The following is a 22,758-nucleotide window of genomic DNA, read 5'->3' on the forward strand; positions in this document are numbered from 1 at the left end:
TCATGACGTTGCGCGATCGTATGCGATCACGTGATTCCGGGTGCGCTTACGCAGTGCGTCATATGACGCATTACGCGACTACGTGAAACGTCATGATGTTGTTTTCGTTCGCGGGAATAGTGCTCTCGGGACGCTCCCCGGTACGCGCCCCGGGAGCGCTCCGGGGCGCGTACCAGGACAAACAATAAAAAAAAACTATATTCACACAATTTAAAATTCGTTATAAAAATTATTACTTTTCATACCTATAGAGATTTGCTATTAAAAAACCTATGAAATTCACTGAAAAAACCATAGGTTTCACCCCAGTTATAGTTAGGAATTAGCATTTAAAAAACCTATTAAGTTCACTGAAAAAACCATAGGTTTTACACCAGTTATAGTTAGCTGGAAATTTTACTCGCATAAAACCATTGAAATTCCCCCGTTATAGTTAGTTGGACTCACTATAACTTGCGCGTGCAATGCACTGCTGATGACGTCACATATTACATCACTCATTACATGGTCAGTGACATCACTCATGACATCACTGATGACACCATCATTGTGACAGAGTGACAGACCTCTTTTCACTGTAATGTATTCCTTGAAACACATATTCAAAAATAGAAACTAAAATTTTCAAACAAAATGGAGATACCCATACCAGTTACAACAACCAATTCAATAATTCCACCATCTATATATACATCCACTCATTCACCAACAGTTCTATATAGTCACTCATACATATACTCACTCATCATATGTAGTGATACACCTATACATCCTGTTACACACTGACAGGCATCCAAAAGTTACTCACACACATACTCACACATGCAAATAAACTATTGAACATCTATTCATTTGCATATATAGCTATACACACACTACCACTTTACTACTAAGGAAACTTACACATACTTACTCTCTTAAACAATCACTTATAGAAACACATACAAATTTAAACAGGAACTCTTAGAATCCCTCACTCTCACATATACTCACTTATATACATCAATATTCACATATACTAGATTAAAACATATGTAGTTACTGATAAAGACACTAGTGAGACAGTCATTCACTCACTAACACATACATATACACACTCATCCACCCATACAGTCCTGCACATATGCTGTCTTCAAAACACATACAAAGAGAGAGTCAGTCATTCATGCATCTATGTGCTAAGTAATACCCCCACCAAACCATACAAACACTCATACTAATACTAAGAAAAACATCTAATAACCCATATACATACACATGTAGCTACTCACCAACCCATGCAGCCACTTATACACAAAGTGAAACAATAACACATATATTTAAATATTTAAACATTACTCACTATTATTTATTTTTCAGAAAGACACACATTCACTGGATGGTGTCATCAGTGATGTCATGAGTGATGTCACTGACCATGTCATGAGTGATGTAATATGTGACGTCATCAGCAGTGCATTGCACGCGCAAGTTATAGTGAGTCCAACTAACTATAACGTGGGAATTTCAATGGTTTTATGCGAGTAAAATTTCCAGCTAACTATAACTGGTGTAAAAAATATGGTTTTATTCAGTGAATTTAATAGGTTTTTTAAATGCTAATTCTTAACTATAACTGGGGTGAAACCTATAGTTTTTTCAGTGAATATATATATATATATATATACATTACCTACTGGCGGTCGCCAGTAGGTATATATAGTTAGGATTTTTTCTCTATGGGATTTTTTAAAATTCTATGTCGAATAACTTTGGTGTTTGAGGCTGGAATTGGCTGAAATTTTCGGGAAAATGGAACATTATGCTCCTGAGCAGCCCCTGAAAATTTGGGGAGGTTTCGTCAAGGGGGGGCCGAGAAAAAAGGGGGGTCCCAAAACGCATTTTTCCCATGCAATTTTCCATAGGGCGGTTGGCCTCACTTTTAGCTCGAACGGCTGAATGGATTTCCACGAAACTTGGCAAAATTGTAGGGACTGGTAGCCCGATGTGCCTTTGCTAGGTCTCAATATATGTGTTCCAGTGGATTTTGAGAATTTAACGTACAAAAAAATATATATATCTGTAAGCGCGCTCCGGGCAGCGCCCCGGTTCGCGTACCTGACGAGTAACGGAACTTCGCAAAGCGAAGCTGATTGGCTCTCCGGTGTCTGTCAACATTCTAAACAGTCCGGAGCGGCCACCATCTTGTCTCTCGGTAGGATCGAGAGACAAGAGGAGGCCAAAACAAAGGGGTAAATGACCATAAGGGGTCATAGCAGATCCTCCCTGACCCCCTAGGTTTGATGTGGAGGCTTTAAAAGGGCCCCGCGGGGGAAAAGAAAAAAAAATTGTTTTAGGTTTTTTTGCGTGGGGAGCGCCCGGTACGCGCACCGGGAAGCGGTCCGGGGAGCGTATTATAAGGAAAAAAGAATGATAGACTTTTTAAATATTGTATGTTTATTGATTGTTCGTTTTGTTGTTTTTTTTCGTTTTTTTTATTTAAGTAGCAATATGTAGGTACCAATGCAGAGTCAAAAAATTAATATACACCGTCTCCTTTGTAGATATCTTGCATGTTGTTTCAGAAGTTATTGTGGAATATGGAATTCATACCATAGTGTGTCAGGAAAGCAGAAACAATATGGAGGCAGGAGATGATAAAGAGATGTTAAATACACATTGGAGATAATATAAAGTTGCACAGTATACTAGAAGTCTGACTTTACATTATAATCAATTTGGTATTAGTTTATGAATTAGATATAAAAATGATTAAAGACTCGAACAATTTTTGATTATTAAATATAAATTTATTTTTCTGATTCTTTTTCAAAATTTAATAGAACGTCTAACATTTGACTGTCCGATATGTCTTCTTTTTGACTGAACATAACTTCCCACATTTGACCGTCCTCATATTGAAGTAAGAAATCCACAGATTCTACACATTGTAGAAGTTCATGGTCTCGTGATTCATCCATGAATTCCAAGTCAATGGGTTCAATGATTTCCTCATTGTTCATCTCTAGGACATTTTCAAAGGAAACGTTCTGTTCTCCTTCCATTTTTGTGCTGGAATTTGCATAAAAAATAAATATATCAGTAGAGATAGGGCACTGTTGTTTTTAAGTTCAGACAGGTGCTTTTCAGGCGTGAAGTAGTACTATTAAAAAGTGCCTGTGAAAAAGCCTAAGTAAATTCATAATTATACCACAGAAACCTAAATCAATCCATAATTATAATAAACAAGCCTTTCTCAATGTCTAACTCTTACAGAGGGATAGTATATAACTATCTGAAAATGTTTTCAAATTTATAAAATAACATCTTACCTTTTAAAAACAAGTTTAAGTTGTCAGTGAAAATGCTCTTGCAATGTAGTTCAGGAAGTAGTAGTCAAAATGGCTGTGTTTCTCTCTCTTTCTTTATATATATTCAGGTACATAACCAATCAAATGTCAGGTAAAAAAAGTAGAAAATGAAAGTAACATTTTAATTGGTTGTCAATTCCAACACTTCAGTGTGAAGTAATTTACCTCAGGGTATTTAGAGAGGTCTACAGGCTAAATGGCTAAATGGAATTCCAACCAAATTTGTGAAAATGGTAGGGATTGGTATGTAGTATGAGCTAATCTATATTTGGTGAAAGTGTCTCCAGTGGTTTTTCTGTGAATTACTTTCCCACCTTTTTTGAGCGAGCGCTTCCCGGTGCGCGCCCCGGTACGCGAACCGGCAGCGTTACGGGAGTCCTCCATTTTGTGTTTCGGTAGAATTGAGATACAAGATGGAGGGCCAATAATGTTCAGAATGGGTTGAAGGGGGCACGGTAGACGTATCATGACCCCCTAGGTTTTCTGAGGGTGGCTGAGGAGGCCCATATGTGTGAAAAAAACCATTTTTTTTCAAATTTTCGCGCGGTTAGCGTCCGGTGCGCGTACCGGGTAGCGCTCCGGTGAGCGTACTTTGGTGAAAATTAGTGAAAAAAGTTAGAGTAAAATATTAATTGTGAGTGATCAGATGTAGGGTAGCTCTGAAAAGAGCTTTTGGGTCCTGTGGCTGATTTAGGTAACTACAAGTAGGTACCAATACATAGTCTTAAATTCAGGATGAAAATTCTGTTCCCCTCATCTGAGAAGTGAACTCCATCTCCTCTGTAGATATCTTGCATGTAGTAACGCAAGTTATTGCTGTAGATGGAGCCCATTCCATGGTCTCTCATGTAAGCTGAAACAGACTTATTTACATGCTTCCTCGATTTCTCAATTTGTGGACAAAATTGGTTGGATCACCTCCATTTCTGTCTTTGGCATATATTTGAATATACCAAGGCAGTTTGAGGAAAAAGTGCCATCAATTGGTCAAAGGTGTCTTTTAAAAGCATTTCCAGACCTACCCCAGTCAAAGTGCCCAAGTCATTTCCTCCACAGTGCACAATTAACAGGTCAGGTTTTGGCAAATGCAAAAAGGTTTTCACCAATGGTATCAATTGGTGACATCTTAATCCTCTGTGGCCAATCCAGTTGATTTCCACATTTTGTAAATTGAGGTTGTGTAAATTTCTGTTATCAGCATACCTTTGAGCCCAGTGGATATAACTATGTCCAACAATCCAGACAGAAAACATGGTGAGAGGAGGTTTTGCTGCAGTCAGATGAAGTGTGGTAATGAAATGGCAGTTGGAACAGTAGGAGTATGTAATGAAAAAAACTGTGGAGTGTCTGTGGTAATTAATCAGTAGCAGTGATTGGTGGATTTTGATTGCTGAAAACAGAAAGTTAGGGTGCATGGATTAGTTCTTTGAAAGATGTAATTTGAATGGTCAAGAAAAAATCGTTTTATGAAAGATTGCACTGGATACGCAGGTGTACTGAGAGTTCAGAGTTCAATTGAAACATTGTTGTGTGAACTTGCAAACATGAGAGGTCTTTCAGCAGGTGGTTGCTATGGAAAAAAGGCAGAAAGGGCAGAAGGGGGAAGGGTGTTGATTTGAAAAAAGTGAGGGAAGAGTTTTGATTGGGTGACATGAGAGATATGTGTGATGAATTACAGCATTTCTGTGCCATTGTTGGTTGCAGCCTCTGGAGTGCATACCTTTTGCTCTGCTGAAGACAAATTGGTGTGGGTCTGAGACTGTTTTGAAACTCAAAAAATATTTTCTAAGGTGAGAAAAGATTCATTTAATTTAGATAGAGAATAGTATGCTTTAGGGAGAAAATTATGAAGAAAGTTGTGTATTTAAAATGTTGCTTTGTTTCATAGGTTGTTTGGGGCATATTTACAAGGCCTTTGAGTCCCTTTGATATTATTTTTCCCATTTTAATTTAAGACATTTCCCCGTGGTGCAAGGTCCTTGTAAATACGCCCACATGTGTGCTTGGCAAATTTGGATTTTGTTTCTTTGAGTTACATAGCCATGTTAAAAGTGATGCAAAAATGGTTTAAGGGCCTTCAAAATACGCTTTCATGTGTGTTAGGGCATTTTAAGTCACTTCCCCATGAATGTAGTTGAATAACTGCTTTACTTGATGTGTTTAAAAACGTTTATTGAAGTCATTTAAGTTTCTTGATATGTACTGCTAGAGTTTCATAGGCTGCTAGGGGCATATTTACAAGGCCTTTGAGTCCCTTTGATATTATTTTTCCCATTTTAATTTAAGTTATTTCCCCATGGTGTAAGGTCCTTGTAAATACGCCCCCATGTGTGCATGGCTAATTTAAGTACTGATAGGATGTGCTTCTACATAGGACCTGTGTTGTGTTTTCAAATTATGACCAGAAAATCTTTTTTTTTTTTTAAACACTTTTCACATTTATGAGAAGGTCATATTGATGTCTGCTTCTTTAAATAAATATTGAACTGAGAAATATTAAATTGAGGCTTCTGTAAGTGTCAAAGGAGGTGAGTAATGTACATTGCTCTGTTGGATACAGTCCTCATCCTCTGCGTACTCTTGGATATGCTAGACTAAATCTGCTCAATGAGATAACTAAGCTGAGGAAACACAGGTTATGTGATTCTGAAATGAGGAAAATAAATTCCATATTTTTCAATTACATCACCTGTGTTTCCTAACATTATGAATCACATTGTGCAGTTGAGGTTTAGGCCTGTCCAGGGACACAGAAGAGGTCTGGCCTTCGTTCAAGAGTGAAGTGGACATGACTCACTTCATTGGTAGGCCTGCACATGTATTATCTCCTCTGTACTCTTCAACAAGCCTAAATTTCATCTGCAACCCTGAGTAGGCCTCACCTCAAACAAACCTCTGGATTGGCCACACCTTATTGTCCTCCTGAATCAATCATTTAAAATGTTAGGGGCAGATTTATGATGGCCGTGCGCCTCTTTTGTGCCGCTGTTGCGTCACTTTTGTGATGCAGCAGTGATGAAAAAGATGCACCATGTTGCAAGACAGGCCTCACTTCATCTCCAACAAGATACCGTCAGTTTAAACTGTAAACATTTAGGACTGTGTAGGGGGCATGGAGAAGCTGAATCTTCTGTAAATGTCAAAATTGTTGCATACAGTGCTCAACTTCTGCGTATACTTTGATTTTTCAATTACATCACCTGTGTTTCCTAACATTACGAATCACATTGTGCAGATGAGGTTTAGGCCTGTTCACGGACACAGAAGAGGTCTGACCTTTGTTCAAGAGTGCAGTGGACATGATTCACTTCATTGGTAGGTCTGCACATGTATTATCTCCTCTGTACTCTTCAACAAGCCTACATTTCATCTGCAACCCTGAGTAGGCCTCACCTCAAACAAACCTCTGGATAGGCCACACCTTATCGTCATCCTGAATCAATCATTTAAAATGTTAGGGACAGATTTATGATAGCCGTGTGCCTCTTTTGCGCCACTGTGCGTCACTTTTGTGACGCAGCGGCGGTGCAAAAGATTTGCTATGTTGCGACATATTTACAACTTGATGCATCTAGGCAGATGTGTTATGCTGTAAAGTCCAGTGCCACATGAAACCGCTGCAGCAGTGATGCAAAAGATGCACCATGTTGCAAGACAGGCCTCACTTCATCTCCAACAAGATACCGTCAGTTTAAACTGTAAACATTTAGGACTGTGTAGGGGGCATGGAGAAGCTGAATCTTCTGTAAATGTCAAAATTGCTGTATACAGTGCTCAACTTCTGTGTACTCTTTGATATGCTAGACTCCACAATGAGACACCTAAGCAAAGGAAACACAGGTGATGTGATTGTGAAATGAGGAAAAGAAATTCCACATTTTTCAATTACATCACCTGTGTTTCCTAACTTTACGAATCACATTGTGCAGATGAGGTTTAGGCCTGTCCACGGACACAGAAGAGGTCTGGCCTTTGTTCAAGAGTGAAGTGGACATGACTCACTTCATTGGTAGGCCTGCACATGTATTATCTCCTCTGTACTCTTCAACAAGCCTAAATTTCATCTGCAACCCTGAGTAGGCCTCACCTCAAACAAACCTCTGGATAGGCCACACCATTTCGTCATCCTGAATCAATCATTTAAAATGTTAGGGACAGATTTATGATAGCCGTGTGCCTCTTTTGCGCCACTGTGCGTCACTTTTGTGACGCAGCGGCGGTGCAAAAGATTTGCTATGTTGCGACATATTTACAACTTGATGCATCTAGGCAGATGTGTCATGCTGTAAAGTCCTGTGCCACATGAAACCTGCGTCAGATTTCATGTGAGCGTTTTGTTGTAGGGTGGCCAGTCATTTGCATGAAAGCCCTGTAAAACTAACACAGTAAAATTAAGAAGATTTCACTGAGTCACATTTATGGCATTGCTGAATCAAATCATTACGCCTGTTTGAAACAGGCATAAGGAGTGATGCACCATGCAATGTGTGGCTTGCCCCTGTGCATTGCAGTAGACATGTCGCGCTTACGACGTGGTTCGTGCAATGCGCCGTTTTTGTGGAACAGATGCGTGACGCATCTGTGCTGTTTTTGCTCAATGGTGCTCTGCATTGTAAATGCGGCACATCATGGGTGGCAGAGCAGTGGCGCACGTTAACTGGTGCATCCCTGGGGATGCGCCAGTTAACATAAATCTGCTCCTTTAAATTTAAGTATTAGCAGGGGACACAGTGTTGGTGAGGCTTATCCAAGGTTAAGAAGAGATGAGTCCTGTTCACTGAAAAATTGGACATAGGCCTCACTTCCTCAGCATCGCTGGACATGGTTAAATAATATCTGCAAAATGTTACTCTTGTTAAACAATTTTACAATTATAGTCTCTGAGATTTGTCTCTTACTCTGCAACATCTCATTGTTGTTCTCTTTCTTTAAAGATAACAACAACATCAAGCATGAGTGATAATGAGCAATCTGTTGATCTCGATATTATCATTGAAATTGTGATTGAAACATCAGTGGAAGTAGATCCCTTGGATGATTTAAATCCTGAGGATGATGAAGAACATGATGAGGATGCCGATTTGTCAGAATTGTATGACATAGGGTGGGAAGCTGACCTGCTTGAGCCTATGGAACTATAAACATTTATTTTTAAAAGTTACTGGAAATGAAAAGTAAACATGTTAACCGTTTCATTTAAAATTAAACACATCTTCAAAAACAGCTTGTGTGAAGTGTCTTTAATGAAATAGAGAAATATGATGATAAAAATTAGTTCAGATTCACATATAAAACAGCAAAGGTCAAATGTAGAAGCATTCTATTTCTTTGCTACTATTTGTGACTACTAAATTTGCCAATGCACTAAAAATTATTGTATGTAAAATTGACAAGTAGTGTGTTAATTTTTTGACGACTGTTATTGATTTACTGTTTGGTAATAGTGGTTAATACAAATTTTTATTATATTTTACCACAGATTCAACTGCAGATCATTTCAAAACTACATAATGCCATCTAAAGAAAGAACCCGAAAGGCTACAAAACGTCAAAGACAGCAGATTACTAAATGCTTGCAGCAGTCCTCTACAATAAAAACTCGTCAAGTCACCAAGAAAGCTCCGGGTAAGACAACGAAATCATTCCTAAGAAACATTTGTAGAAAAACAAGTAGTCAAAGTCAAAAAGCTTTATTTCGATAAAAGTCATTATCATAAAAGCAGATCAATTATATAAAAAAATTACAGATGAGTACAGTTTTTAAAAAGATTCTATATCTCTGTTTCAAAGAATAATTTCAAAAAAGATGTATGTTCAATTAGACATAACCAACTAGTTTGTTAATTTATAAAGATAAAACAATTTTAGCAGCATTTCCAGTTTAAGAAATTTTTCTAAAAAAGAATTAAACAGATTGTTTTAGCTTTTTGGCTCGAATAGCCCAGGCCCAAGATAGAAATTTGGCTAGGGCACAAGCATAAGGTACATTACTATCCGAGATAAGTATCCTGATTGCCACAACATGACTCCTAGTCCCCAACTGCCGGCATAGGTTTTTAAGCCAGACCCTCCTTGGAGTAGCATACTCGCCGCAGACAAACAAAAAGTGTGCTAGTGTCTCCGGTTTAGCAAGACACGATGGGCATAAATCAGACATTTCTATACGAGATTTCCATCTTTTAGTAAAGGTGTTAAGTGGTAAGGTTCCCGTTCTAAATCTGAAATACAAGGCCCTATCAAAGGGTTTTCCAATTGTATCCAGATATAGTTCCCGCCTGGGACAGTCTTTAAGCATCAGAAAGTCATCTGTTAACCTGCCTAGGGATGTACTAGAGTGTCTTTGAGAAAATATCCAGTCCCAATAAAGCTTTTTAAGTGTTTGCTTTGGGGGTGAAGTTCTACTTAGCCATGAATCAAGTTGGCCCACCTTAGTTAATAGGCTTTTCATGTCTTTTAGCCATTTCATTTTGTGCCAGCTTGGTGATGACATAATTTCTTTGAGGCCTCTGGCATATCCACTTAGTTCTTCTACCCGCCAAATACGGGCCCATAATAGTAACGGGCGAAATTTCGCAATTTCGCCAATCTGGGTACAGCCAAAGTCCATGAATAAAGGAAGTGTCGGGGTGCCTTGTGGAAGGGACATTATTTCTCTGCAAAATTTGTTCTCAGATCTTTGCAGAGCGTCGATGGACGAAAAGCCCCAAAGTTCCGCTCCATAAAGGGCAGAGCTGACACCTTTAGCTGTATAAATCTCAAGGGCTGTTCCTATAGGTCTTGTTGTACTGGAAAGTTGCTCTCTCAAGATGGCGCCTGTAATCCTTTTGTGGCTCAGCAGCATTTTGTCTAGGTGTGGCATCCAATCCATTTTGTCCGAAAGGCGTATCCCAAGGTAATCAAAAACTTTCATCCTTTCCAGGAGCTCAGCGTTTAGGGTGGGGGAACGCACATGTTGTTTCGGTGGATTGAGGACAAGGTACTTCGTTTTGTTTGTATTTATGACCAAGCCTCGGACGGTACAAAATGATTGGAAGTTGTCCAAAAGTCTCTGGAGTCCCATTGGGGTTTTGGAGATTAAGAGCGTATCGTCCGCGAAGAGGAGGGTTGGTACACGCTCGCCAGCCAGGGATGGCTCATCGGATGGATGTTTAAGGAGATGCTCAACCACCCCATTGATGTAAAGAGAGAAAAGGGTGGGAGCCAGAACACATCCCTGGCGGACTCCTCTCTCGACCGGAATACTGCCCGTTTTCTCTCCTCCAGGGCCCCACCTGACTTGAGCAAAGCTGTCCTGGTGTAGTCTGGCTAGTAGAGATAGTAGATAATGTGGCAGCCCCATATCAGCCAGTACTTTCCATAATAGGTCCCTAGGTACGAGGTCAAAGGCAGTCTTTAAATCGATAAATGCGAGATAAAGACTGCCCTTGCCTATCACCACAACCTTCCAATATATCATCATGAGCCTGAATGCTTGCTCAATCGTTCCAGTGCCCGCTCTAAAACCCGCCTGAAAATCGGAAAGGATTTTATTTTCTTCTACCCAGTTAAGGATTCTGAGTAACAGGACTTTGCCGACAACTTTTTGGCTGGTATCTAGCAAGCTGATCGGCCTATAGTTAGATGGGTCATCTCTCGAACCTTTCTTGTGGATGGGGACCACCTCCGCCCCCTTCCAGGATGAGGGAATAGGGGCACCTCTACAGATGGCAGCAAGGAGGGAGTGAATCAATTTACCCCATTTGGCGCTATCGGATTTTAGCAGGTCCCCGGGAATCCCATCAGGCCCGGCCGCTTTTTGTGGTATAATAGAGCTTATTGCGTACTCCACTTCCTTTAGCGTGAAGTCAAAATCACTGGGGCAAGATACATAATTAGTGGTAAGAGGAAAAATGACAGGCCCTCTCCCGTTAGAGCCGTCGTGACAGGAATAAAGTTTACAAAAGTGATCCTCCCACACCTGGCTTGGGATGTTGCAGGTTAACAGATCACTGTCTGGTCTGTTACGTGCCCTTATAGTGTCCCAAAAACATTTAGAGTCTTTTTTCAGGCTGGCTTCTTTAAGGGTTAGCCAATAGGCATCTTCCCACTCCCTCTTGGCTAACCACAAGACCTTTTTATGTTCTCTTCTAGCTATTTTAATTGATAGGGGGGACTTCCCTTTAACTGCCTCAATTAAACGTGCTTTGGCCTTTCTGCATGATGCAGAGTACCAGTCATGTCTGCCTTTGGGTTTGGTTGGAGGTTTGGAATTCCCTATAGTCCCTTTCACCCAAAAAAGGTCCCCTATAGTTTTTATGGCTACTTCATAGATAGTTGTTACCTTGTCTGCTGCCATACATGAATCTATGGAGCTGATTTCATCCTGTGTGCCTTTAATCACCTCTTCTATAGTGGACAATTTATCAGGATTACACAAGATTTTATTCCACTTAAGGCGTCTTCCACAAGAGGAGACAGTAATCTCCTGTGGACAGCTCGGTGGTGCTAGCGGCGCTCCAGTGGACCAAAAATCCATTAGGGTTAAGGAAAGTGAGTTATGATCACTCTCTATAGTAGGAATAACAACCATATCAATGATCAAACTCCAGAGGCCCCGGTCCAACAGAATATAGTCTATCCTTGTGGAGTGACCAACTCTGTTGAACGTTGGGGCGCCCATCTGGTCAGAACGTGTACGGCCATTGGCTGCTCTTAATCCAAACTCTAAGGTAAGTGCATTAAGCTGTATTGCACTGCGAGACCATCGCTTAATAGGTGGAATAGAGAGAATGGGAATACCCCACCTACTGTCCTCTTCTCCTAAATCAGGTATTCCTTCTAAGGGAAGTGGTTCATATGTGCAGTTAAAGTCTCCTGCTATTATGATATGGCCAGGTTCGCTCTGGTCCCCTAGTTGAGCCTCAAGCTCCGCTACTGTTGGTGAAATACACCCATTTTTAGAACCTCTAGCATAGACATCGTAGAGATCTACAAGTGGTCCCCCACGTTGTCCCGAAAGAGAGATACCAAGGATATCTGGGTTTCCTGCCTTCTTTATAGTTATCCGACAGTTGAGCAAAATGCTCACCCAGATAATGAGCCCCCCTGATGGCCGCCCCTTCCCTGCAATAGGTTTTACAGCTGGTGTGAAGAATGTAACAAACCCGACACGGTGCAGTGGCTCGGTGATCCAGGTCTCTTGGAATACGCAAATCTTGTGGGCATCAATAAGGGCATTCCACTCCGGGAGGCCTAATTTCCTAGAAATCCCCGCAAGGTTCCAACTAAGGATTTTTATCTCACCATGTGCTGGATCACCATCGGGGATGACAATAATTTTAGAATTTGGTGGGTCTACACTATCCTTAGTTAATATGTGAGAAAGTGATATTAGGGGTGACACTATTAGAGATTCATTATTGGTGATAGCAAGATTTGTATCTGGACCTTCCATAGAATTAAGTCAATCTACCTCATCTAACACACAGTACCTATTTGGATGAGCGAATTGTGAAAATGAGGGGTCAAAAGAAGAAGGCAAATCCTGCCATGGCTGTTGCCATTGATGGTTAGCAGATAGAGGGGGCTGAAGGGTTTGTTGCCACTGCTGGGCAGACTGATATAGGGGGGGTGGATGCTGGAAAGGTTGTTGCCACTGAAGGCTAGCATGGTGTGGAAATAGAGATGAGAAATTTGATGGCTGTTGCCAATGTTTAGTAATATGTTGAGGGGGATACACAGGCCCTCTATTATTTGGAAAAGCAAGCCGATGGGGATTTAGTCTTGGCGGCATGGGAAGGAAGTAAGACAAGGGGAGTGGGTTGATTTGGGAAGTAGGACCGCTGTTGGGTGTGTTACATATGTAACTGGCTGCCCCTATATCCCTAAAGTTAACTGTGATTACATCCCCTGGTATTGTTTTCTTACTCCTGCCCACCCAGTCCCCTCTACGCACAGTAAGAATTTCACCACTCATATTATTAGGTAAAGGTTTGTGTAGTTGAAGCCACTGGGCACATTTGTTCCTTAACTCTACAAAGGTTTCTTTTACTCCCTCCTTCAGTGGGGGAACAGCTGTCAGTACAACCACAAAAGGAGAGACTTCCGGTGGCAGGCTGATTGACTTAAAACGTGCCTGCTTTTGCTTAGAGCCTTCGGGCTTGTTTGCAGAGTGAGGAACTGCAGGGTTGGTAGGCTTTCCTGCAAGATCTTTTGCTTGTAAGTTGGTAGTTTTATTGCCACCAGCTGATTGTTGCAAGGTCGAACTAAGACCCACCGCCTTCGGGGTAGATAGAAGTGGGGGTTGAGTAGAATTAATCCCTGCTTGGGACAAGTGTAGTACGACTGAATCCTTGGTGACTGATGGTATTTTTGCTTTGTTAGATACATCTTTAGGGAGCTCGACGCAAGGTGAAGGCTTAGGAATCGTTTCTTTAATCCCTTGTAACTGGACAGACCCAGGCCCATTCATCTTATTGGGCCACTTCAAATTTATTAGTGACGTGAGTCTGTCAAGTTTAGAGACCAAAGGCTTTATTTGTGCTGCTATTGTGGCCTGAAGGTCCTGTTTGAGATCGGTGACCATGTTTTCAACCCAGCAGGGTATGCCTGGCGCCAGGTGCGGAGTAGGCGATATCAAGTTGTGGTTCCTGGCTTTAGCTTTGGGTTTTTCCTTAGACTTCGTCTTGGACGCTACCTTTGTAGGAATGATAACCCTTCCCCCAGAATCGATAAGTACATGAGGTGTTACTTTATCCATTTGCCCATCTAGGCTTGGCTCCGTCTCTTCAGATGTCTGACAGGCTTCTAGATCTGGGGTAGCCTCAAGATCAACAAAGGACGGATCCGAGTCAGATTGGGTGACTGACAAATCAACAGCATTCGGTACTGTGACTGTGCCAGCAGTCGTCAAGGGTAGGGGTAGGGAACAATTATTCAAAGCTTGTTGGGAGGGTGATTTTGCATTTGCAAGGGAGCCCAAGGAAGATCGCTTAGCATTCATGAGGTCTAACGAGACTCTTTTTTCCAGCAATACAATACTTTTATCGATGGTCTCATTCACTCGTGAGATGAAAAGATCTATAGGACCAGTCACTTGTGCTACCCCCATGGCTTTTTTAGTACAACTTCTAGTTCTATTACGCATAGCTGACATCTGTGGTGCTGGGCCAGATGCAAAATAGGGTCTCAATAAGGCGGTAAGTGATAGAGTTAGGAGGCGGCCACTATATATTTCAAAAAGAGTTGGTAATCAGTGCCGCCTACCTTGCTGATGGATTTAGGGCGAAGGTGCAGGGGTTCAGGGCCAGGGCCGTCCTCTGCCGTCCTTGAACGGCCTTAAACGGCCCGCTCTTTGCCCGGTCTTCGCCCCGGCCGTTGCCCCGTGCGCGTCCCGCGTGCGCGTTACTAGTACAGCTTATCTAAAGAGAAGTCAAGTGGAGGGGGCGGGAAGAGGACCAGCTGCGGCCGATCCGCGCCGCTGGGCACGCTGGTCCTCGCAGTCCCGCCTCTAACCTTGGTAGTCTGCTGCTGGAATCCGGGAAGCGCGTTGGTGCACAAATGCACGTGGAGATGGCAAGAAGCTAAGTCCACAGCAGAAGTCTTGGCCTACGAGCGGCTCCCGCGAAGCGGGGGCCGCGAGGCGTGGCGAAGTGGCCGGAGTGGCCGGTAAACAACAGAAAACAGGAACAGCACTCCAGGCAGTAAGGAACCCAGGGCACACTCACTCCGCGCAGGTTTAAATGGGAGGAGGGGGCGGGAAGAGGACCAGCTGCGGCCGATCTGCGCCGCTGGGCACGCTGGTCCTCGCAGTCCCGCCTCTAACCTTGGTAGTCTGCTGATGGAATCCGGGAAGCGCGTTGGTGCACAAATGCACGTGGAGATGGCAAGAAGCTAAGTCCACAGCAGAAGTCTTTGCCTACGAGCGGCACCCGCGAAGCGAAGTGGCCGGAGTGGCCGGTAAACAACAGAAAGCAGGAACAGCACTCCAGGCAGTAAGGAAAAAAGTAGTACTACAGAAAATGTTTTAGTCCAGAAAAAGAGAACCAATTTAAACGGAAAGGAAAGGACAATCAAAAATGTTACTGCTAGAGGAGGAGATAACTCTGTGCATGGTAGTAGAAGGAAAAATCAGTTTAGGGACATTCGTAGACGAATGTTCCGCAACAGGATAATTGGCAATTTGTTAAAAAATATTAAGAAAGGTCAACAGAAAGTGGTTTTTTATAAGAGAAAAAAAAAAGTTGAGAAAATTATTGATCAGGCATTTGAAAATAAGCGAAAGTTATTTATTTTGATAATCAATAGAATTAGGAAGCTAAACAAGGCAATTTATGATTTCAAAAGAAATAGTAGATGGAAGAGAACAGTTAATCGTAGTAATTTTTGTGATGAGAGTTATTTCCAGGATAATGATTTGGTGCATGCAGTTGACACCAGTGGTCGAGCTTATGAGGTGAAAGATGGTTGTCCAGTTGAAAAAGAAAAACTTGTGACAACAGAGGCAGAAGAGGTGTTAGGTAATGAGGTTTTAGGAAGACGTCCTAAGGGACCAGTGTATACCTGGAAGTGTAGTAGTATTTGCAGTGTGCGACAGGATTCCATCAATTTGCTTTGTGATTTTGTACGGACATTTAATGAGAAAACTTTAAAACAGAAAATGAAGTTGTTGCAAGAATTAGATCCTTGCAGAGTGAGAGAAGTGACAGGTTTGCATGGTCATTCACTGGCTTGTCTTTCCAGGAGAGTATGCCAGAGTGGTTTTCATCATTTCAGGATGCTAGCAGTGCATCATAATAAAGTGAGGAAATTAGTTAGAATGTTGTATTATGCTAAGAGTCCAACAATTATGCTTAAACAATTATGCACTGCTCTTTTGCATGGTTCTGAAGTAGATGTGAAGAATATTTGTGAAGAAATTGAGTTTTGTTACTTTGCAAGTAAAGAGGAGAATGTTGAAATTGACCCAGAAGAAGAAGTTAATGTGGAAGATAGTGTACAGGTTTCCAGTACAGATAATATTCAGAAAGAAATTGCCACGTTTCAGGTGAAATCAAGTGAGAGGCCTCATTTTACTTGTGTGTGTTGTCGACGCACTTATTATAAGAATCAGACTAAGTTAGTGGATTTATATGCGAAAAGTGAAAGTGAAAATAATAGTGAATGGAAGGATTTTGCAACATACTTGATGGTAGAAAATTGTTTTGATTTGGGATTGGATCAACGTGTGTGTACTTATTGTTGTAACAAATTAAATCAAAACCGGATGCCTGCTAGAGCGGTTCATAATAATCTGGAATTGGTTGAGATTCCTTCTGACTTGAAGGATTTAAATACTTATGAATCTATTTTGATTCAAAGTATCCATCCCTTTCAGGCTATTGTACGAATGGAGCCAAAGACAGGGAAATTGCCTCCATCAGATTTACAGAGAGGATTAAAGGGAAGAGTTGTTTATTTGCCTCTAGATTTGAAGAAAAACATTAATACAATTGGAGTAGAGAAAGTGGAAGAGGAACCTCTGGTTATCTTAGTTAATGGGGTTCCGACAAAGAGTAAGAAAATCTGGCAAGATTTAGTGGATGTTAGGAAAGTCAAAAAGGCAACATTGTATTTGAAGAAAAGCAATAAGTACTACAAGTATATGTTGCAGAAGAGGAAGTAAGTGAAGAAGAGGATAGCGATTTGTGTGCTGGTCAAATTGAGAAAGTAGAAGCCTCTAAAAATGAAGAAATATATGAACATTATAGTGTTCATCCTTTGCATTCCAAGGAAGTCATGGGGAATGCTGTTGAGTTGTTTCAAATGAAGCAAGCCAAAGGAAGTCCCATTAGTGTTTGGGAGGAAAGTTTGGAAGCTCGGTGTTTCCCACAGCTATTTCCAACAGGTCAAGGAGGAAGATATGATGAGCGACCTGATCAAATTCCTGCTTCTGAATACCGGACTTTACGATTGTATGCAGAAGATCCTAGGTTTCGTCAATGCATTCCCTATTTGTTTCATCTACTGTTTGAAAGCGATCTGTCTGGACTGTCATATGCAGTGAACCACATCTTGAAAAGTAGTGTACAGATGCAAAATATCTCGGCAAGTGACTTTATGGATAAAGTCAATGTGCAAGACAGTATTTTGGATTCTGCATCTGCACAATGTGATTCATAACGTTAGAAAACACAGGTGATGTAATTGAAAAACGTGCAAATATTTATGCTCAATTCACAATCACATCACTAAGCATGGGCGGATCTAGCGGATCTCGCGTACGCGAACTTGCGGATTTACGGATTCGCAATCCGCGAAGATCCGCAAACTCTAGCGGATTTGCGGATTTCCCGTTTTTTGTGTTGGCGCGCGTTCGCGCCGATTTTGGGACAAGTTCGCAATTGCGAACTTACTTTTCGGCTCGCAACGGCCGCGACTATGTTGTTTCAACGTCTGGTTTATCATCACAGGTTCACAGCACCCTCTGTTTCACCACTGCCACCCTCTGGGACACCCATGCCACCCTCTGGTACATCCTCACTGCCACCCATTAGGTTTATTTATCACTGTAGATTATGGTGGTTGAAAAAAGCAAGCACACCTGCCCTTCTTCAACTGCCATCAATTAATTTGTGTTTCATTAATGTGTCAGTTATTTAGAAAGTTCCAGTCTGGCTGGCACCTGCTTCCTTCCTTATCTGTAATTTGCTTTTTGTTGCAGTGAAATTTTTTTTTCACAGGGCCTTTATGGTCTACTTGTAGCTATTCTATGAGCCTGCTGTTTGGGTCATAGCAGGGTCATAGAATAGTTGCAAACTTTGGAGGGGCCCATCAGGAAGCACTACCTTGAATGTTACTAATGTTAAGTTTGAACTTTTGCACCTGCTCATTGCTTTCAGTTTAGCTAAAATCGTTTTTTTCTGCAATTTCGCGCGTTTTTTGGGGCGCGAATCCGTGCGAGATCGATTTCGGAAGCCGCGAATACGTGCGAATACAAAATTGTTTTTTTTGCGACGTGTATGTTCGCGTGATCTTGCGCGTGTTCGCGAGGCGCTTCTAGCTATACGTTTGCCAAGTTACCCTATCGGTCGTACACGGGCGCGGCCATCTTGTTGGCGTGACGTAATTCCGTTTCCGCCCGCTATGTGTAATCTCGCAAAGTGTGCTGCTCGCTAGTACAATTTCGCGCGTACTCGCAAGGAAAATCTCGCGCGAACTTACCCACGCGGTCGTGAACGGGCGCGGCCATCTTGTTTCTCATTCATTGCTATGGTTCTGGGCATGCTTTCTCTATCCTCTCTCAATCTCTGCCATCCTTTGCTTGTTTGAAGTTTTTTTGATCTAATTTTACTTATTATCTATCCCTCTATTTTTCTAGCTCTATATTTTTGTGTTTTCTGCAGCTTTTAGTTACTTTTAAACTACTTTTTTAAACTCTTTTCTTTTCTTCTTCACTATTCTATTTCTTGTTTATCATTTAACTCTATTTCTGCCCAGACCATGGTAAAGGGAGCCGTGAAGCACCCTGAGAAGGGGAAGGGTCCCGCACCCCGTGCCCGGCTCCCGTGCGGGCGTTTAAGGGGGGAGCAAGTGGTCCCGAGGGAGATCTTCAGCGCGGAGGAAGTGGCGGCACTGATCTTCCATGTCCAGCGCCGCCTCCCCAAGACGATCCTGGGAGGCGGCAAGATCGCGACCGGCTATGGCATCCGGGAGCGTCGCAAGCGGTGGGAGAAGGTGTGCCGGGCCATGTACAAGATCTCTGGGGTCCGGCGCACATATAACCAGGCCACCCACCGCTGGACCGATGTCATGGACCGGGAGCGGGACTTGCTGGACGCGCTCGGCGTAGAGGTCCCCGGGCTTGGTGAGTAGTAGTAGCTATTCATCACTACTCTGTTTTATCCGGCTCTGTCATTTGCAAATCTTTGTTCTTTACCAAGAGCAATAATGCTGCTGATTACATTGAGGTAAATTATATTTCAAAATCTTCTATGCATTTCAGGTGCACTGCTCTCCTTCTCAGTAGCCTTGCTTGCTACTATGCTTCTTTGTTTTGTATGTTGTGTTCAGAAGCATTTCATTGGCCTGAGAAATTATGTATGAGTGTAGTGTAAAGAAAAGAACTGCGTAATGCTAGACAGTAAGGGTCATATTTTCAATTACCGGCGCATCCCTGCAAAGTAGCAGGGATGCGGCAGTAATTGTGTGCCATGCCACCACCACCCATTGGCCCAAAACGTCACAGAAGCCTTACGCATCTGTGCCGTAAAGGCAGCGCATTGCTGGAGTTGCGTGCCAACGATGGCGCAGCTCCAGCAATGCTCTGGGGTACCCTATCTCCCCAATGCTGCATCAAGCCGTACGTCGGCTTCAAGCGCGCAGGGTTTGAGTCATACATCATTGTCCTAAAAGTGACTGATTGACATCTTGTAGATTTCCCTCAGCCACTTTTAGGATTCGTTCCTGCGCAGGTACGCCCTCCCTTGCGCCGGAACGCCCCCTGATGGCGCAGGGCTTTACAACGTGATGCATCGCCCATATGCCCATATGTGTTTTTTTTTAATATATACGCCGCACCAACACCATGGCGAGTCTTTTGTTCTGCCGCTGCGTCAGAAAAGGCACGCAACAATGGAGGAAAATGAGCCGCAACTTCCGCAAGGGACTTCTATCAGCCCCAACAGACTGAAGTCCAGTCCTTCCTTTAGACACATGGCTATAAGAAGAAATAGTGGCGGTGGTGGCGGGTGGATTGATAGTTTGAGTATTCACTGATCTGCAAGCAGGATGGACTTTGTCTGTCACGTGTTGCGCACTGCTGCCTGCAGTGCCAGGCCTAGGCAAACCTCTTTAGTAGTCTGTTTATTGAGTTACATAGGAACTTTCTAAGTCAGGCAATACGAATAACGTAGTATACCACATGAGATAGATCCCGTGGAATAGTTGTCTATCTATTTCCTATTTTTCCAAAATATGTTGTTATTGTTCTTTTGAAATGTTTGATTTGGTTGAAAAATCTCATCCATGTTTTCTGGTTTTTCTTTCTTTCATGTTGTACATCAGCTCCCCCCAAGGGCAAGAGGACACAGGAGGAGGGTGCTGAGGATGCAGGCCAGGATTGGGCAGGCGAGGGCTCCTTTGCTGGCCCCAGTAAGTTTACATTTTAATAAACAGTACCTATTTTTTCCTAGCGTTCCTCATTCGATTTTTTCTAAATCGTCTTTGATCTTCTTGTAGACTGGATATAAATTCTTATCCTGCCTCGAATATGACTCCCTGTGGTATTACTAGACTATTCTTATTAGTCTGTCTGTGTAGCTAACTAAGATTGGACATTTGGCAATTCCATTGGACTCCCATTATATTCAGCAATACCTCTATGCACTGTCTCCTTACTGACTAGATAGTGTGGCAGAGTCATTCAGCTCCCGAAGTCACCGATTATAGATCCCCAATGATCTCTAGATTATCGTACGCAGGACAAGAGAGTAGTACGGAGTCACAGCACAGTCAAGAAGTGTCAGAGGCACTCATGCTTGCAAAAATTCCAAAACCTTTAGCTCATCCACTCTAGTCTAGAGGAACAAAAACCACAGAGTCTATTTAAGTTTAAAAGCTTTATTAAAAGTAAACACATTTATTAAAATCTACTTTGTCATAAAACTATTTAACTGAAAACGGAAAAGTGGTTAGTGCTGACGATTAATTGGACACATTTCTTGTGGTCGAGCCGAGCTCTCACCTGGTTTGAACTTGATCCTGGTCGTGTTCTTAGGACTCAGGAGTCAAGCTTCTGTCTGTTAGGAGAAAAAGTGGTGCGTGTTAAAAATCAAAAGCAAGCATTCATCAGTTGTGCATAAAAGTGCAGCAAGACTACAGCCTTCCCTGGAAAATGGGACATTTTTACTATGGAGTAGACAGTCACAAATTATTACATTGTATTCTGTTTTTTTAACATTTCTCCTAGACCAAATATTATATAGTAGTGAGTGGTGTATTCTAACATTCTTAAATGTACTTTGTAGGTGTAACATCTGGTGACGGGGCCAGCGCGGAGGTGGCTGTGTTGGACCAGGACTCGGAGGCCTCTGGGGAGGAGGCGGTACAAGAGCCGGCGGACGTTCCTGTGGGGGATCAAACGGTGGTGGCGGAAACAGGTAAGCTATATATTCCTTACTTATTGAGATTGAAGACTGCATAGTGTGCTTTCTGCACGGGTGTATTACAATTACAAATCAACCAGGTAGTAGCCTCCTCGAAATGTACTTCGACTTAGCTGTGAAGTTTTTGGTGAGAAGAATCCCAATAAGTTCTTAGACGAACGTGATGGATGGGATGAACGAAAAGCGAAAGAAGGGTGTAAGTAAGTGGGACGCGAACTTGTATGATGGCTGGCAAAGAAGAACGATATGTGTTTGCTTGGCCCCCGAGGTCGCTGGGAAGGAAAGAATATGGTATGGTGCATGGCTGGGTCAATGATGAAGCAAGGATGGGTGGAAGGACAGCAGCCTGGGTGGGTGAAACAGAAACTGTATGTGTGCGTATACTTTGACTGAATGGATGCCTGGAGCATGGTATTCTCTGACTCTTAGATAGCACATGTGTATCTAGAGAGAGTAGATGGTCGCCAGGTGAAGTAAGTGTTACCTTGAAGAGCATGTACCACCGCACCCGCACGTCAGTTCCAGTGCAGGGAAGGCAAGGAAAAGAAATTGTAAATGTGTCCAATACTACCATGAATAGTAGCAGTACTTTGTATTGCGTTTGCATTCACAGCATATATCTGGTTATTACGGTGGACACTCCGTACCTCTCTTAATAACTTTAGTTTACTCGTAATACGTCATTCATGTGTGGGTGTATCACTGTTCACTCAATATTAAGCAAAGCACCTAAAGTCATCTCATCTGTCATTAAATACGTCCCATGTGAAGTGATAGATAATCAAATTAGTTAGCTTCTTCATTTTCCTTTTCTAGTACTCATTTGCACTGTAGGGTGAAAGGTAAATTAATTAAGCAGTAGCCCTTGTAACAGAGTATTCTCAGTGCCACCCGTAATAGAAAAGTAATAGCTTCACCACCTGCATGTACTGGACCGGTACAGTAACGCAAGTCTGTCTCACTCATCATGGTGTGCAACTTTTTTTCTCGGGTGCAAGTTCACTGTGCTGTCCATGTCATTCTGCCGGCTTGCATAAGATAACGTACCCATTTCCTTAAACAAGAGAGAAGAAGAAGAATAAGACTGGTGTACTGTCATAGTCGACTGTAATGGAAGTCCATAGTGGTCGTAGAATTAGTTCATTAAACTACCACTACTGTTAGAGCAAGGATGCAGAAGTGGGAGGTTACATAGATACTGTCCTCAATAGTTATGTACTGTGCTTTCAATTTGCTACTTGTACTCTGTGACCCAACTTTCGGCTCAATCACTTTGTGTTATTAAT

The 22,758-nt window shown here is 42.2% G+C and overlaps 1 protein-coding gene across 1 annotated transcript in view; it reads left to right on the plus strand.

Moving 5' to 3' along the window:
• LOC144827680 (protocadherin-20-like) overlaps positions 1–22,758 on the plus strand; it is a 114,207-nt gene that overhangs the window by 44,313 nt on the left and 47,136 nt on the right. The gene's annotated exons all lie outside the window — the stretch shown is intronic.

Source organism: Lissotriton helveticus, chromosome 4_1 (genome assembly GCF_964261635.1).
Source record: "Lissotriton helveticus chromosome 4_1, aLisHel1.1, whole genome shotgun sequence".
NCBI lineage: Eukaryota > Metazoa > Chordata > Amphibia > Caudata > Salamandridae > Lissotriton > Lissotriton helveticus.